The sequence below is a fragment of the Micromys minutus genome, assembly GCF_963924665.1.
Source record: "Micromys minutus genome assembly, chromosome: 7".
NCBI classification, from domain to species: domain Eukaryota; kingdom Metazoa; phylum Chordata; class Mammalia; order Rodentia; family Muridae; genus Micromys; species Micromys minutus.
The window spans coordinates 6,318,399-6,337,284 of NC_137976.1; the positions used below are offsets into that span (position 1 = coordinate 6,318,399).

The window sequence follows — 18,886 nt, forward strand, 5'->3', positions numbered from 1 at the left end:
GTGTGTGAATGTTGTGTGTATCTGTGTGTGTGTGTGTGAATGTGTGTGTGTATGTGCATGTGTGTGTGTGTGTGTGTGCATGCACCTGCGTGTCCTGTGTGCTGTTGAGATATAGTCCCTCAGCTTCCCACTCCTGCTGTGTGTGTGAATGTGTGTGTGTATCTCTGTGTGTGTGTGTGAATGTGTGTGTGTATGTGCATGTGTGTGTGCGTGTGCATGCACCTGCATGTCCTGTGTGCAGTTGACATGTAGTCCCTCGGTTTCCTGTTCCTGCCATCATGCCATTTACCATTATGGACAGCTAGCCATCTAGAACTGTAAGCCAAAGGAAACATTTCCTTAGGTGGCTTTCGACCACTGGTGTTTCAACAGAGCAACAGAAAAGCAACTAACACGGCACCCTCCCTGAGTTCCTCGCCCACAGACTGTATGGACGTATGAAGTGATTTGTGTCACTTGCCACCAAGTTTGAGGGGCTTCTCACACAGCAAAGATAACAGAGCAGCAGGTTGCAGTAGGAAGCACACTATAGATGACAAAAATACTGTAAGATTGGCAGAGAGACCTGAGGGGCTCGGGCGGGGCGGGGCGGGGCGGGGGCGGGGCGGGGCGGGGCGGGGGCGGGGCGGGGCGGGGCGGGGGTGGGGCAGGGGCGGGGCTCAATGGATAAAGTGCCCACAGTACAAGGAAGGAGTCCTAGGACCCACACAAAGGCTGAACATGGCATTGCACATTGAACATGGGACCCTGGCAGAAGAAATGTGCAATATTAAGGGAGATAACACAGTTTCAAAAGAGAAAAACTGCATGTTCCCCCATGTATGTGAACCCTAGTCATGTGTGTGTGCATGTGTGTGCATGCATATGTGTGTGCATGTGTGTGCATGTGCACTTGTGCTTGTGTATGTGTGTACATACATGTGTGTGTGCATGTGAAGAAATACACATGAGGATACAGTACAACATGTAGAAAGAACTAGGGCAAGCAGGGGACCATGAGGAAGAACTGAGTATAAGTAATGGACGTGAGAATACAAAACTAATTGTTTTTCTAGTTTTAAACCTGTTACGAATTTTTCCTTTTTTGGTTGTGAATACGTGCATGATAATACCTTTGGTAAATATTAAAAATAAGCACAAAACCCAGTGTGAATCTCCACAGCTTCAGAGTGGCTATTCTTACTGCAGAGAAGCTCAATGACGTGTGTAGACTTGGGGTCTGGTTAATTTCCCTATGTGTTCCTTTTATTTATTTATTTGCAAGATCCTTATAATACAGCATTAGCAAACAAAAGAAAACACAGTGCTGGCTTCCTTGACAGCAGCAAAACCAGGTAGCCCTCAAAATCTCACACAGGGAGAAGCAGCGAAAGTCCTTTGGAGAGCGCCATGACAGTGGGGTGGTGGGATGGACTTGGTGAGGGCGGTGCCGGAAGTTAAACTGAGAGCGCTTGAAGGTGGAGTCGATGTGGGAGGAGGAGATAACGGGAAGGGCGCCGGAACATCTGTAACAGAAGCGCACCGTCCAGATGGCTGGAGCATCGCGTGTTTATCTCTCCTAGCCCTGGAGGCTGATGTCAGGGTCCGCATAGTGTCTATGAGAGCATCCTTCCTGTTTCACAAATGAGGCTTCTTCTCTGTCTTCAGGGCATCCAGGGACCTTCCTGGTGAGGCCACTGAGCCCTTAAGGGCTGCTCTGTGACTATGTCACCTCCAGCAAGCTGCATATCTTATAAATGGTCACATTAGAAGTTGGGATTCTGGCATGTGGATTTGGGAGGGTCACACTGAGCTTACGCTGGGGAAACAGATAGAAGTGACTATGGGTAATCAAATGAGAGGTAGTCAGATATGACCGGTGCCCTGAGTACTGGAGTGACTGAAAGGGGGAGCAGAGTTTAGGGTGGAGGGTGGCAGAGGGAGACTGTGAGTTCTATTGCGCATGGGCAATAAAAAGGCTTGGGTGCTCGGAACACTCTGAGTGATATAGTACTGGCCTAGCATGCACAAGGTCCCTGGTTCAAGTCCAGCCAATGGAAATAACTTTGATAAACAATAAGTTTGGGCTTACAGAAGTGCACTGTGAGAGTCCTTGGCTTAGGGCACTGAGATGGGTTTTTAAGCGCTGGGCCTAGATGAGGCCACCTAGGAATTGGGTACCAGGAAACCCAGTGTCTGGATAAACGCCTCCAGCTTTTCTGCGGCGAGCCTCTCCTCTCTGTGGCATGCCTCTCGTTCCTAAGGCCTTCACAATAAACAGTCAAAATTACAGTTAAAAGGAGAAGCCAAGGTATGGTCTTGTGAAAGGCATTAGAGCATCCTGTGAAGGTTCCTTCTCATTGGAAACAGAAGTCGCACTTGGAAGGGAAAGTGAAGCCAGATCAATAAAGTGAGGACCGTTCATAGAAGTGAGGCACGGCTGAAGTCCTCTGGGGCTGGCAAGGGTGAAAGTTCTGCATCTTTGGAGAAATCAGCGGGGAGATTACCTAAGTTCAGGACCAGTGGCCATGAGCAGAGAGCAGCCCAGTGTAGAGACAGCTCCCCGGTGTAGACAGCCAACTGGGTGGATGCTCCAGTGTCTCTTCCTGTCCATCCTCAGCTCAGGGGGCTGAGAACAGGGATCTAGGAGCTTGCTGCTGTAATATCATGCCCTGTGGCCCACACAGGGACAACTGAGATCTCAGTTACCTCTCCTTGCATGGGAGAACCATAAATCATCATGAGCACTTGGGTTTTGGTGGCTCCTCACCCTGCCTCTCGCTCTCTCTGTGTCTGTGTGTCACTCTGCCTCTTTCTCTCTGTCTGTCTGTCTGTCTCTGTGTATATGTGTGTGTATCTCTCTGCCTCTTTGTCTGTCTGTGTGTGTCTGCCTCTCTCTCCCTCTCTGTCTCCCCCCCCATATATATATATACACACACACATACACACACACATATATATATATGTGTATGTGTGTGTGTGTGTGCCTCTCTGTGTGTGTCTCTCTGTCTCTCTCTGCCTCTGTGTGTCTGTGTGTGGGTGTAGAGGTCTATGCCTGTGCATGGAGGTACAGGTACCCTGTGAATGTGCACTCAGATGCCACAGGAGGACTCTAGGTGCCTTCCCCTCTTGTTCTCTGCCTTAATCCCCTAGAACGAAGTCTCTTGTTGAACTGGAGGCTAGGAGCGACAGTTCTCTGTCCTGTGTGGAGCCTCTTTCCTCAGACTGGGATTGGAGAGCAAGTGAGAAGGCACCACTTGGAGATGGAAAAACTCAGAGTTCTCTAAAGAAAATCTCTTTCTTGTTGCGGTAAATATTAAAAAGAGGAAACCTTTTATCCTGTGCTAGTTCTAGCACCGGGGGCATTGCAGGGATCTCTAAGTTGGTGCTCTATGCCGCCTCTAAGAACCCTGGCCAGGTTCACTCCACCAGCCCTGCTGCTTCTGTTCTGGGGTGAACACCTGCCCTGGCATGTTCCTTTCCTCTACCGCCCGGTACAAACATGACACCACATCCATCAACTTATCAAACAAGTTTATATGTTAAATTCTCAATCCACAAACACAATAAACCCACAACCAGTGGACAAGATAAGATAAATAGACCCATAGAAACCCCTAGAAATAATCATAACAACCTCATCAAGCTAGAGATGCACCGAGAGAAGCACACACATCTGCTTCCATCTCCTCCTCTGTCAATCTCTGCCTCCCGCCTCTTCTTCTGCTCTCCTAGTTCTTTCCCCACCCACCTCTCTACTGTCCAATCATATATCACCTTAATATAAACCTACACCTTCTGACTCCAATACGCTGTCTTTATATGTGATTTAGGCATCACAACAGCCATTTTGAGACACTTCCAATCATTCCCAATGTTTTTGCTAGAATATGAGCACATTCTAGCTCTCTTTGGGTGAAAGTTCTACTGTCTTCCTTCTTCGTGTTTACATGGGACCTTTGATTCAGTGAGTTGGAAGGAAAAACAGCCATCCAATAAGTGATGTTGGGACAAGTGATTAACAACTCAAGATAAACACTGAGTCTTGACTCAGCCGTACCACACCACTAATATAAATCAATTCCACCATTTTTGAGGATTAGGGCAAGCCTTCAAACATTAAAAAAAAATGGACCAGATTAGGCTGGAGATGGCTCATGTGAAGCACTCCCTACCTAAGTCTGAGGAGCGGGTTCTCCAGGACCTGTGTGAAAGTCAGATGCTGTCACCCACACAGCTGTAATCCTAGTATCCATGTACCTATCCATGTATCTATCCATGTATCTATCTATCTATCTATCTATCTATCATCTATCTATCATCTATCTATCTATCTATCATTTATCTATCATTTATGATCCTAGCTGATTATATCTACCAATCTATCTATCATCTATGGAACATCTATTTGCCAACTATCTAACTATGTTTCTATCTCTACCTCTCTCTGTCTCTATAACACACACACACACACACACACACACACACACACACACACCATACACACCAACAAAAAAAAAAAGACCTGTGAACTAGAAAGAGAGAATAACATTTAAAAACTCAGGAAAAGGGCTGGAGAGATTGCTCAGTGGTTAAGAGCACTGACTACTCTTCCAGAGGTCCTGAGTTCAAATCCATGCAACCACATGGTGGCTCACAACCACCTGTAATGGGATCTGCTGCTCTCTTCTGGTGTGTCTGAAGACAGCTGCAGTGTACTCATATATGTAAAATAATAGATATTTTTTAAAAGGAGAAGAAAAAAAACTCAGGAAAAACCACACACATAAAACTTTTTCCTAGGCCTGGGGACCATGAGAAAGTGCTCTGGAGACCAATTTCAGAAAGGCTAACTGTTCACAAGCCTGACTGCTGGGATATGAGATCTGTCAGTGTGTCATTGAGGCCATCTTCCAGCAATGAGACAGCACGGTGCCAAGCTTCCACAGCCCACACTCAGCTTCATACCCATGAAGACTCAGGCTGCCTCTCACAAGCTCTGACAGGACCCACTCCAGGCCCTGAGTTTTGTTGAGTAAAAATTTGATGCTGATGTTTAAAAATATCCATAATTTTTCAACAAGAAACCCTAAGTGTTTCTTTCTCATTGACCCTTGCAAATTCTGTGGTTGGTCCTACCCAGAAACAGAAGCCTCTGGATGCCAGCATTGGCCCAGGAATGCCCAGGGGTGCACTTTTAAGAACTGATCTTCTTAGTCCTGCACACTAGTCAAAAGCGTTCCTGCCCAGTCTTCCCTCCCTCCCTCTACGGTCTGACAGCTCTCTTACCTCTTCATGCCCCTTTCTGCTTTCTCTCACAATCCCACATCTCTGTGTGTCTGGTCACATCTCAGGGTCTGCTCCTTGGAGAGAATCAGCAGCGTCCATGGTATTAGGAGAGATCAGATGATACAAGGAGACAGATCTAACAATGTTTTGCCTTCGATGGGCTATAGTCTGGTGGGAAAAGAGAAACTACATGATAAGAAAGTTGGGCAATGACAGCTATTGTCACAGATAATGACTCCATTGCTGAGGTCACCGGTGGTGGCCTGGGTAGAGGGGTATCCAGTGGAAAGGACTAAGATGGAAGGTGTAATGACATTGGCATTTGACAGCTCTTAGAATAAGAGTCTAGAAAGGCAGTGGTGCTGGTTGAGTCCTACTCCTGGTGACCTGCTGCAGAAGTCTGTAGAGACCTGCTGTCCATGGCAGAGAATCAAAGCCAGAAGACTCCTTAGGGAACCTCCCAAGGAGACCTGTGAGCTGCAAGGGGCAGAGGCAACCCAGAGCAGAAACAAGGGGAAGACTCAGCTCTGTTGCGGGTGCCTCTAGAGATGTTTGGAAGCTCAGCCAAGGCAGACACAGGCCTTCACAGCCTAAGCTCAAGGGAGGAGAAACAATGGCAGAAACTTGCCTGCAGAATAAACCAAACTGAAACAGGCAAGAAAGAGTCTGGAGATAGTGCGTGGGCGTGGCCTCTTGGATCCAGCTTTGAGCACCGGCTGAATGTCAGATTGGTGAAGGTGAGTGAGCGCTGTGAGCGCCCACTGCGCGGTTCCCCCACAGCTTAGGTATCTCTGTCAACACGAAAGCATCTTTCCTCTATATAGCCCAGCTACGCCCAAAATTCTCCATGCTTGCCTTCCTACTTTTCTCTTTTCCTTCTTCTTCAGAAAACTGGGGGGATTACAGGCTCACACAGAGCATGGCTCTGTACATTGGTCTTGTTTCAATCAAGAAAATCTTCCCAGCAGTCTGGAATCCCTTTCATTCCTTCCTACTCTGCAGCCCCCTTTGAGACTTCCTGCTGGCCTCAAATTTGTTTTACATAGGATGGCTCCAGATTACTTTTAAAGCCCTGTTTGATACAGTCTGGCTCTGGAACTAAGCTCTTCCATTCCTGGGGGAGTAACGACCTGGCTTTCTGCTGATGCAAGTTTCTTTGTAATCCAGACTTTTCTCTTTCTAACATTTTTCTTATACATTTCAAAGGAGAAGAATGGGTTTAGGGCTGGAAAATGGAGGTTGGTATCATCTGCTTACCCAGTGGTGGAGAGTCTTTAAGGTAGTTGTGACTTGGATGTGACAATTAAAAAAAAAAAATCTGTATTTCAAGCTTATTTAGCTCTTTGTGATCATGGGCTTCTGAGAGTGTGGTGTGTAGGGTTTCAACCAGATAATACATTGGGATGTGATTATTTACTGCACAGGAACATTCAATCAGCAAATATTTACTAAGTTCTTTGGTCTTTACGTTATCATTCCCAAATATTTGCTGCTGGTCCCTACCGGACGATTATGTGTCCGTGTGCCAGTGGCATCCGGAGAACCACTTTCTTATCAGATGAAAAGTCAATAGAGGGTCACACGTAACTTCCAGGCAGAAGCTGTAAGAGCCAATATAAGGTTCGCCGTGTCCTTCTCCCCACCTCCGGTCAGTGACTGGAGATGTCCCTGCCTGAGTCCCAGGGTGAAAGAACAGAGTGGAGTCACAGAAGCAGCACGGTGGACAGAAATCAGCCGATTTCTGCTGAGAGAAGAAAACTTGTGATAGTTGAGAATTATGCCTTTAGGTCATGGTTTGGAGAATGGGGGTTCCAAGATGAGGAGCTGCAAATGGTGCGAGCCTTTGAGCTGTCACCCCATGGTGTAAGGACAGGCAAGCACAAGCAGACTATGAGAGGCTAGGTTTACCACTGCCATTGCTGCCACAGCAGCCTTCCCCCCCTCCTTCTCCCTGTTCCCTTTCCCCCTTCTCCCCATTCCCTCTCCTCCTCCTCTTCCTCCTCCCTGTTCCCTCCCCCTCCTCCTCCCTCTCCTCTTCCCCATTCCCTCCCCTTCCTTCTCCCCCTCCTTCTCCCTGTTCCCTCCCCCACCCCCTCCCCCTCCTTTTCCCCATTCCCCCTCCTTCTTCCCTTCCTCCTCCTCCCCATCCCCTCCCCCTCCTTCTTCCCTTCCTCCTCCTCCCCATTCCCTCCCCCTCCTTCTTCCCTTCCTCCTCCCTCTTCTCCTCCCCATCCTCTTCCCTTCTTCCCCCTCCTCCTCCCTTTTCTCTTCCCTCTCCTCCTGCTCCCTCTGTTTCCACTTCTCTATCTAGTGTTTATTTTATGGTATGTGATATTGTGTGTATATGTGTGTGTTTGTGCCTGTATATGTATGTGGTATGTATGTGTGGTGTATGCATCTGGTGTGAATGTGTGGTATGTATGTGTGTGGTATGTGTGTGATATGTGCCTGTGTGAATGTATATGTGTGTGTGAATATAATGGTGTGTTCGAGTGTGCGTGCACATGCATGTGCAGATGGATATGTGTGTAGAAGTGTATCAAGGCCTCAGGTCAAGCTCAGGCTTTTCCTCAGGCACTCAGATGTCTTCAGTCAGTCACAGGATTCCCATCTCTACCTTTGCAGAACTTGGCCGCCACAGGCAACATTTGTATGCAGATTCTGAAGTTAAGCTCTGGTGCCAATGTTTGCATGAATTCAAGTCTTGCCTTTAATAACCGAGCCATCCCAGAAGCCCTTCTCTTTCTAATAAGCTACCTTGATTTTTCCCAGTAATGGCATGATGGTGGAGCCCACACAGCATGCACACACACTTGTGAACACACATACAGTGTGCATGCATGTGTACATACAATATCTTTACTGTATAAGGGCTCTGCCTCTTTTTTTTTTTTTTTTTTTTTAAACAAGAGAACTTTTTTTCCCAGCATTTCAGAGGGGAAATAACAGAACAGGCAAATTGAAATTTCAGCTGCTGGGAGGAGAGAGATGGAAAAAGAAGAGAAAGAAAAAGTCACTGCTTCTAAGGTAGGAGTCAAGACACAGGCAGAAATGCAAGCCAGAAGGCAGCTGCATTTCTAGGGAAGGATGGAGCCGTTCTCAGAGCACGGAGAATGCCCAGATTGTCCACACAGCAAGCTTAGGTTTGGATAGGGTATGGCGTGGGGGGATGGAAAGAGAAAAATGTATAGTTTTTCTCTGTTAAAGCACAGAAGATGGGTGGGCTTAGCAAGTCTGCAGGCAGCCACATGGAGGGAGAGGCCTTGGGGATGGCTCAGTACATACTTCATGAAAGGGATAATTTTACTCTTGCTTTCCTATCTCATCTTTCAGTGTGTCCCATTTCTTCCCATCTCGTGGTTTCAGGATGGTTACCCAGATGTGCAACCTTCCAGCTCCATAGACCAATCTCCAATAAGCTGTAAACCATGGTTTACCCCATCTCACAGGGGGTCTCACTCTCTACCTGGGAAAGGGAGGTGCAGGCTGTCTGTAGCAAAAGGATATAAGCCATCACTAACCAAGCTAAAGGGAGTTGGTGTCTGGGTGACTGACCCTCAACCATGCTGTTTGTTAAAAGGTGTCTCCACACTGTTAACCAGGGCAACAGTATTCCAACATGAGTTTTGGCGCTAACAACTCTAAACCACAGCTCTGAGCAGGAGATTAATCTTTCATGATTACCGATTTGGGGAGGGGGAATCACTTATTACAGACTCCTATGACCAGCACAGATCCCATTATATGTCCACCAGCGTGCTGATAATGTATAAATTCTCTTACCTCTATTAGATCATAGCTTCAAAATAAGTCTGCTTTAATTTTAAAAAATTGAAGCAAACTTTATGCTCCATCAGATTCCCAACTTTCCTTGAGCAGCAGAGCGCTGTTACAAAGAACTCAGCTATAATGCAGATGCTGACAGAGACGCTCTAGAAGAGGCAGAGATAGCAGAAACTTGGCAGATCAACCTCCCCAAGGATCACATCCAACCCAGTGCCAGACATCTGGCTAACAGTCAGTGAATATTTGTTGAATAAATAAGCAGGTATATTAATTCCCAGGAATTCTTTGAGGACCCTCTAAGGAACTGTAGAGAATCTTAAATCCTCTTTCATGAATGATCAGTCCCTACAAGGTTCAGATGTGATGGTCGAATTCATGTGTGCCAACAAGAGGATGAAGCAGAGCTGGCAAAGGCCCAGTCTTTCCCAGCCAGTCGTTCCTATATTCCTGCACTCACGGTTCTCTCGGAGACGTTAATGATGGCTGTTAACCAGCTCTGTTAAGTGTTTCCTGTTACATCTTTTTCAGTGATTCAGCCACTGCTGAAAGGCTAGTAAATAGACAAGCCACACAAGGGCAGATCTGATCATTCACACATGGGTAATTAGCCCTAAAGCAGTTATTCAATCCCTCTGGCTAGGGATGATGCTAAGAAACCAGTAAGCCAGAGAGAACTGGCCCAAAATTATGCTTTCAGTGTAAAACTACTATAGAGGTTTGAATGAAAAACGCTGCCCCTCCCCCTCCGTGGGATCTTACGCCATTCCACAGTTATGGTTATGAAACCTTTAGGAGGCACAGTAATGCTGAAGGAGGTAGGTCACTAGCAGCGGGCTTTGAGACTTGATAGCCTGACTAACCACCACACCTCATTCGCTACTTCCTGAGTGCTGATGAAATGTGATGTGTCTGCTTCCGGTTTCCCAGGCAGCCCTTGCGTTCTTGCTTCCCCGCCCTTCCTCTCTCGCTGCCCCACCCTTCCCACCACGGTGGACCATATTCCCTGCAGAACTGTAAGCTGGATGAAACCCTCCTCTCACCTACGCTGCTTTTTTGATAAGATATTCTATCACAGCAACAACAACAACAAAAAAATGATACAGTTGCTACCGGAAGTCCCTCTCTTTCCTCTTTCCCCAAGTGTGACCTGGTAGATAGTACGATGCTAAGGTTCATTCTCAGTAACAAAACTCTTTTTAGCAGAAGACATTTCTGAGGTAACAATGGAAGAGGGGAGATTTGCTAGCCAAAAAGCAGACTAATACAGGAGATGACTTCAGAACTCTCCCCTTCCAGAAAGGCTACAGGTTTCACAAATCCACTTAAACTGTACAGATGAACACACAAGGAAGGGGGAGCCGCAGCGAGCACAGAAGAGCTGGGGGAGAACCAGCATGCTGGTGAGCTGGCACTGCTGGGAGAACTGGGAGCTTAGAGTCAGTGTCATGATAGCTACTCAGGCCCTGAAGGAGGGGAAAGGAGAAGAAGCCAAACTCACTGTAGGAACTGGGCTGCTGAACAGCTGTAGCTTCGGCAAGAGGACAATTGAATAGTCAGCTCATGTAGCTACGATAGAACATCATACCTGGGTGGCTTGTAATTGGCAGAAATTAGTTCTCACTTTTCTAGAGCTCAGAAATCTAGGATCCTGGTACTGGTGTGGTCAGGTTCTATTAAGGACCTCCGTTAGGCTGCTTGCATCTCATGGGCAGAAGGAAGAAAAAATGGGAAGCTCTCTGGGGGCTAGGGACAAAACTAACTTCATCCATGAGTGCTTCATCCCAGACTTAACCACCCCCGAAGCCTCCGTCTCCTCAAACCACAGTATTTGGGGTAATATTTAAATATATAAACTTGAACTTTGGGCAGCATGGCACGTGCAGAGGCAGGCACAACTCTGAGTGTGAGGCCAGCCTGGAGTTCCAGGACAGCCAGGGTTTCACAGAGAAACTGTGGATCGTAAATAGATAGATAGATAGATAGATAGATAGATAGATAGATAGATAGATAGATAGATAGGTAGGTAGGTAGACAAAAAGTTCACCCATCAACACAGTGAGGACCCAAGAACACTTCTCTGTCCCTCTTTTATTTATGTATATGTGCCAATGTGTGCACACATGTAGAGGGGAACACATGAAGGCCAGAGGACAGCCTCCAGTGTCATCCTCAGGGACCTGGAGGTCAAACTGAAGTACTTGAGAGACAAGCACATGACCCACTGGGCTGTTCCCCAGTCCATTACAGGAACACCTTTAGGAAGTAAGTAACCCTGCTCCTGAGGCGTTTCTTCGGTTGTTATAGTTACTGTTTTGTTTTTACTTTTTACTCTTAGGTCTGCCGTCACTAGCGTTCTTAATACGCAGCCCTAAGGTTCTACTTAAATTGCTTCTAACCCTACTTTACCTATAAGATTTTCTTGTTTTTAATGTATAAATTCCCAGATGTACAACAAGATTTTTTTAAAATAACTATTTAGGACAAGAGGCTGGGTTTGATGTTCTTAGAGAAAAAGAAATAGCTAGCACAGACCATACACACATGTACATATTTACATATATGTATGCATACACACATGTAAGCATATATTTACACAATACATGCATGCACACACATACATACGTGGCACATACATACATATATGTAAACACATTCACATGCATATATACATATACACACATATGTACAGATATACACACATATGCACACATACATCCACTATGTAGACAGTTCTGTGTTAATGTGACAAAAGCTGAAGTGAACTGAGAAGAGGAAACAACAATTAAGAAAATATCTTCAAAAGATCAGGTTGTAAACAAAACAGTAGGGCATTTTCTTAGTTGGTGATTGGTCTCAGAAGGCCCAGCCTATTGTAGGTGGTACTATCCCTGGGCTGCTGGTCCTGAGGTCTGTAAGAAAGCAGGCTGAGCCAGCATGGGAAGCAAATCAGTAAGCAGCACCCCTCCATAGCCTCTGCATCAGCTCCTGCCTCCAGGTTCCCGCCCCAACTTCCTTCATGATGAACAGTGATATGAAAGTATAAGCTGGGCTGAAGAGATGGCTCAGTGGTTAAGATCACTGACTGCTCTCCAGAGGTCCTGAGTTCAAATCCCAGCAACCACATGATAGCTCACAACCATCTGTAATGGAATCGGATGCCCTCTTCTGGTGTGTCTGAAGACAGCTACAGTGTACTTATAAATAATAAATAAATACATCTTTTTTTTAAGTATAAGCTAAATAAACCCTTTTCTCCCTGTACTGGCTCGTTTTGTGTCAACTTGACACAAGCTGGAGTGAACACAGAGAAAGGAGCCTCAGTTAGGAAGATGCCTCTATGAGATCCAGTTGTAAGGCATTTTCTTATAGTGGGTAAGACATTTTCTCAACTAGTGATCAAGGGGGGAGGGCCCAGCCCACTGTGGGTGGTGCCACCCCTGGGCTGGTAGACCTGGGTTCTATAAGAAAGCAGGCTGAACAAGCCAGGGGAAGCAAGCCAGTAAGTGACATTCCTCCATGGCCTCTGCATCAGCTCCTGCTTCCTGACCTGCTTGAGTTCCAGTCCTGACTTCCTCTAGTGATGAACAGCAATGTGGAAGTGTAAGCTGAATAAACCCTTTCCTCCCCAACTTGCTTCTTGGTCATGATATTAGTGCAGGACTAGAAACTCTGACTAGGACACTCCCCCGAATGCCTTTTGGTCATGATGATTCATGACAGCAATAGAAACCCTAACTAAGACATACACACATACATATGTGCACACACATATAAACACGCACATACACACCCTACTGGAGATGGAACTCCAGGCTTTGTGCACCGGGGAAGTGCCCTACCACTGAGCTCTACTCCAGTCTTTGGCTATATTCTGTAGCCCACACGATCTAAGAAAGTTAATGACAACTCAAGAAATTATGACATGACCAAAGGTCCAGATGTGCCTGTGGCGTGGTGTATCTGTGATGGAGCAAAGAACAAATGAAATTTGGAATTTTCGGCTAATCATTAAAACAAAGTCTAGCTAACAAGCATAGTAGCTAACTATTTATCTGCTAGTGATTCCTGAAGAAAAGCTAATATTTCTGTTTCAGCGCACAGTGGTTTCCAACACTCGGCCTCTTGCGTTTCATAGGGATTTCCTTTCTTAGGCCATTTTGCTTGTTTACTAATTTAATTGTTCATCATTTTCCATTGTTTTACTGCTAACCTTTGTAGGATGTAAGCAGGCCTGGACAAAAATCGAAGGGAGCCTCTCCTTGGGTGGAATCTTTACATAGTGGGCAACTTCCCATCAGGCATTTCTCTTGAAAGGGACATGATCAGTCACTCTGAGGAAGAGGCAGCCACTTATAAAATAGGATTATTTTAGGTTACGTGCACAGGGGTGGGCTGTGGTTTCTATAGGAGTGCACTTATGCAAAAAGCCCAGAGAAAGGCACCAGATCCCCTGAAGCTGGAGTTACAGGCAGTTGTGAGGTACTTAACATGGGAGCTGGGAAGTGAACTTGGGTCCTCTGTCAGAGCAGTGTGTGCACTTAACTGTGGAGCCCTCTCTTCAGCCCAGTGCATAGCCTCTTATTTTTAATGCTGATAAGTGTGAGATGCATATCAAGAAGTAGCACCCCAGAAATAAAGATGGTCATGACAGTGAACGCTTACATAGATCCACCGGACTAACTTCTCCAGCAGACGTTCAAATAAAATCTGCAAATTAGATGTGTTTTTCAGACAGTACCTCACCTTTTATGTTCCTGTGAATATGATCAGTTTGGTAGCTGTTAGTAGGGTTGGGTTTAGTTCAGCCTAGTCTCTTCCAATTGGTTTGAGATTTAAAATAAAAGTGATGCTCTGATGGGAAACCATTTTTTAATTTTTTAAGATTTCATTGAACATGTCTGAGTGTTTGCCAGAAAGTGTGTGCTGGTATCCACAGTTCAGAAGAGGAGGTCAGATCCCTTGAAACTAGAGTTACCAGTGTTTATGTGTAACCAATGTCAGTGCTGGGAACCAATCCTGTCTGCAAAAGCAACCAGTGCCTTAACCACTGGGCTGTCTCTCTAGGCCTGGAGAGGTATTTCTAAGAACACACAGTATGTACAGAATCATTCTTTTAAAATTCCAGGGACTTTGGTCTCATTAGAAAGAGGCCAGCAGGGGCGGCCAGGTAAGAACCTCCAGAAGGGTAGTTCTCCATAAAGCAGCAAGATGTCAGCACAACTTAACAAAACCCACGGCTTCAGAACACTAGACAGGAGGTTTACAATAATCCATCAAAAACCAAAACAATTGTAAACACACGCACATCTAACTAAAGAGCCCAAACTACAGGAAATAAAGAATGAAGAGAAGAAAGAAAAAAAAGAGAAGCTATAAAGAGAAAATAAATTATCGATAATTTTGAAGAGTTCAAATTTCACTTTCAGTTATTGGTAAAGCAGATATCAGATCTTCAGAAGGTTTGAACAATCGGAAGTAAAAAAGAATCCTTAAGAGCCTGTAACAAGGGATGGAGAGATGGCTCAGCAGTTAAGAGCACTGACTGTTCTTCCAGAGGTCCTGTGTTTAATTCCCAGCAACCACGTGGTGGCTCACAACCATCTGTAACAGGATCTGATGCCTCTTCTGGTGTGTCTGAAGACAGCTACAGTGTACTCACATACATAAAACAGACATCTCCAAGCACAGGCGGAAAATGCACGCACACCTGGAGCACATGAGGAAATACCCCAGGAAGGGCAGTGCACCAGGCAGACCGTCAGTGTCATCTTTACAAGTTTGTCCTCTGAGCACAAAGCAATGGCGCTAGGCCTCTATTAGAGGAGAAAATGGGACATAGTCACAAAACTGTCAAAATTAAATGAAAAGTATGCTTTAAAACGAATTGATTAGTAAACTTGAAAACACTTTTAGAGAAGCAAAAATGTCAAGAAAAAAAGGTAAGGCCATAAATTAATTTTATTTTCTTTTTATTAATTCTTATTACATCTTTATTTATTTGTACGTGTAGGTGTACGTACATGGGCACCTACGTGCGCAGGCACCTGCATGCCATCGCGTGCCAGCGGAGGGCACAAGACAATATGTAGGGATCTACTTTCTCCTTCCACCGCGGTCTTCCCAGGGATCACACTGGTTTGATCAGTTTGGCTGATTCGGATCCGAGACAAGTGCCTTTAGCCATTTAGCTAAGTTGCCATCCCTAATTTTATTTTCTTTAGAAATGATTTTTTTTTCCTTCCAGAGAGTTTTCAGTTCATATTAACTCTGGCGTTTTTATTTTCAAGTAGCAATAATACAGGGAAACTGTAACGCTGTGTAGTACTAAGCGGGAAGGGTTGGCTCATCTCTAGGATGGCCCTATGGAAATGAGGCTTTGGTAAGAGAAAACTCAAGTCACGTATCAAAGAGGAAACACAAGAAATCCCCGAAGTTCAACCTTCTACCCTCTGATCTACTCCCAGCGCCTTCCACCGGCCAAGCCCGATGCAAGACAGCAGTGAAGGCAGTAAAGGCCATCTACGTCTGCTCTCAGGATGTCCTAACAATCAGACATCTTCACTGCCTGCCCCAGGGACCCAGCAGCAGAAGACCTCATTCCCTAGCTGCCAAGATGTGACAGGCTGTGAGCGCTGTGGCCAGGAGTCGCTTATCCTCCCACTGCGCATGCGCCACAGCTCGGCCAAAAGGCCGATCGCTCCTCTCCCCACTCTCTTTTCCCCTCCACCCTCACCCAGGGGCAGTCTCTGTATGCCTCTCTCCTCAATAAACTCCCACGTGAGATCTGTCGTGACTTTGTCCATCCCTTCTATCATAACAATGACCTTCTAGGGCATCAAGGATGAAAGGACGGAGGAGCGAATGGGAAAAGTCCAGTGCAGAGTAAGAACGGCTTCCATAGGCCTTTGGTCCAGCGAAGGCTCGTTTTCCCAGTGTAGGGGAACCCCAAGGTGCTGAGGAGAGGGAGTTTGGGAGAGGGAGCCCCTTCATAGAGGCAATGGGATGGAGAGGGGTTGGGGGAAGGGGATAACATCTGAAATGTAAATGCAGAGAATATCCAATAAAGAAAAAGTGAAATAAAAATAAAAATAAATGGCCTCCACAGACTCGGATCTGAATGCTTAGGGAGTGGCAATAGGAACTGTAACCTTGGATCAAGATGGAGCTCAGGAAGGATGAGCTGGATCCAGGTGGAGTTAATTGGCGATAGGTTTTACATGGAACATTTCCTCAACACACATCCCTCAGGAATGGTCTCATTCAGGGTGTAAAGGGCCTGCTCCCTCCTGAGTGCTCGGGGGCAGGAAGCCTTTTCTCCTTGGAAAGATCTTTACCTGCTTCCCTATCCCACTAATGAGCATTAGCCCATGGCGGTATTTTGGTCCGATTTCTGTATCTGGAGTCTTCTCAGTCACTTTCCCTATGTAGCTGACTCCACTCAAGAGCACGAAGGAAGTACTGCTGATGGATGGGTCTCAGTCACCTTCGCAGCTGGTTAGCAGCCCAGCATGGAATATACCTCTCTGCAGATTGTGGAGACAGTCTTGTGCCGGTAGCCACAGTGGTGGCTCTCCTAGACATCTGCTTCATTTTGGGGGCAGTTCCAGAATCTCTGCCGGAGAAAATTGGCCCTGCTTCCCGGGCAGCTCAGATTTCTTGGGAACAAGCGGACCCTTAGAGAAAGCTGGAAAAGATTCCACTGTCTTTCTCATCTGCATCACAGTGTTTCTCTTACACCTTCCGGAAGCTGGGCAGTATTCAAGCTTTTTTCCTCTATCTTTGGCACGTTAGAGGTTTTGGATCTGTGAAAATTGTAGTACTCATAGCTATGGTAGGAATCCTGTCCATTGTGGCTGAGACAGTCTTCCTTAGCAAATCGATGAGATCGCTGGGGAATAAGAAACCGTCGTCCTTGGCTTGGGTTTCCAGATGCTCCAGCCTTGCCTGGTATGGTACGGATCTCAGGCCTGGATGATGTGGGCAGCAGGAACAGTGGCCGCCATGTCCAGCATTACATTCCCAGCAGTCAGTGCCCTATCCCTCAGAATGCAGAGTCAGATCAGCAAGGGGTTGCCCAGGGGACTGTAACTGGAATATGAGGGCAGTGCAGTGGCCCAGGGCCAGCATTGTGTGGCTTCATATTCTACATGTTCCACGGAGAACCGAGTGAGTCGGGCCCAAAATTAAATTCTGATGATGATCCCCTACAGGGAGCTTCCATCCCAGGCCCGCCATTTTTATTTGGAACATGTATAGTTCTTATGTCTTTTTTGGTTGCCTATTCATCCCAGAGTACCGTAAAACCAGTGGAGTTCAAAACCATAGCAACAGCATCAACGGCAGCCTAAGTACACCCCCTGAACCGGGTGGTGATGATGAAGACACCGAGCCATGATTGCAGGATAGCAACATCTGGGAGCTTTCCTTTGAGAAGTGTGAAAATCAGTGTGCATCGAGCTCTAACCCAGTAGTGATGAGATTCTGCAGACACCATCTCTGAGAGCCATGGCGGAAGCTGTTCCATGGGGAGACTTCATGGTGCTAGGGGGGCCATGCTTCCAGCATCCTTTGGGCCAAGTTCAATAAGCTACTCCTCTCATGCCCCCCTCCCCTTTTACTCCCATTCTTTTTTCCCCTTTCTTTTCTTTTTTTTAATATATATTCTAGGAAAGTTGGAAAATTCTTCAAACTTATCTAGAATCTAGACTTTAAGGCTTTAATAGAAAATATCTGTGGTAGGAAAGGTGGTCTTTCCCTTCAGTAACTAGAATAAGAATGACAACAATTTTTCCATGTCCTTTTTGGTAGATGATTGGGACAACAGAATCGTTCCCTCCTGGTCTGTAAATGTTGAACTGATGAGAATCACTTGGTATCAGGGATCTACTGACTTTGTCCAGAGGTCGGGTAGAAACCTGGTTTTGCTTTCCCTTCATTTTCTCTAGTTCTTAAGCTTCTCAAAAATGAGCATTATTAATATTGATCAATGATCACCTCTATCAGATAAAGGAAATCTTTCTTAGAAAATTCAAACTATATTGAACAAGCAGCTCAGATTCTTGGACTTTGTTCCTGATTGAGGTTAGCCTTGGTAACATACGAAAATCCTTTCGCAAGGCCAAACAACAAACCATGAAGCTTTCTAGTGGCAACCAAGGAATCAGAATTCACTTCAAGAAAAGGTATTTTTTATTATTATTATTTTGTTTTAAAGGTGTAAATATTCCTAAAGTGGCAGAGTAAGAGATAGCAATGGGGTTTACAGTAGTAGGTTACTGTACGCTCTTCCCCATGTGACCTTGTCTGTTTCCCTCACCATAATCCTGCCTTAACAGTTGATGTAGAATGTGTTTGTTTTCCATTAATTTATATCTTGGCATGGTTTTCTGAATCCCATAGGAATGCACACATCAAATTCCTTTCTAAAATATGAAAGTGAAGCTCGGTTCCATAAGTGTCTTGCTAACTTTTGAGATGTCTTATGGACAAAGAAAGCTACAGATTTTTTATTTTGCTGCACAGTAAATGGACCATTAACTTGGGTCTATCTTCAACCAAGTAGTCCTTCGAAAGTTTTATAGGTATGAAAGCATGTAGATATTTGTAAGGATTTTAATTTTTTTGATGGGGGGGTGCTGCGTAAATCTTGTATTTATAAATAATGAAGATATTGACAGAAAAAAATATGCAATATTGATAAGGGATCATGAACTGATCGTGTATATTTTAAATAAATATATTTAAAGGAAAATATATTTTGAGGCCTGTTCTGCCATGAACAGAAATAACATACCTTTTTACTATGCTGTTGGTTTTTAGGTTAAGCTTCCTA

The 18,886-nt window shown here is 45.5% G+C and overlaps 1 pseudogene across 1 annotated transcript; it reads left to right on the plus strand.

Moving 5' to 3' along the window:
• The first annotated feature begins 1,408 nt into the window (after positions 1-1,408).
• Positions 1,409-17,554, plus strand: LOC308422587 (hippocampus abundant transcript-like protein 1; annotated as a pseudogene). Its single transcript has 2 exons — positions 1,409-1,582; positions 16,265-17,554. The product of its transcript is annotated as a hippocampus abundant transcript-like protein 1 (transcript).
• Positions 17,555-18,886: the final 1,332 nt, after the last annotated feature.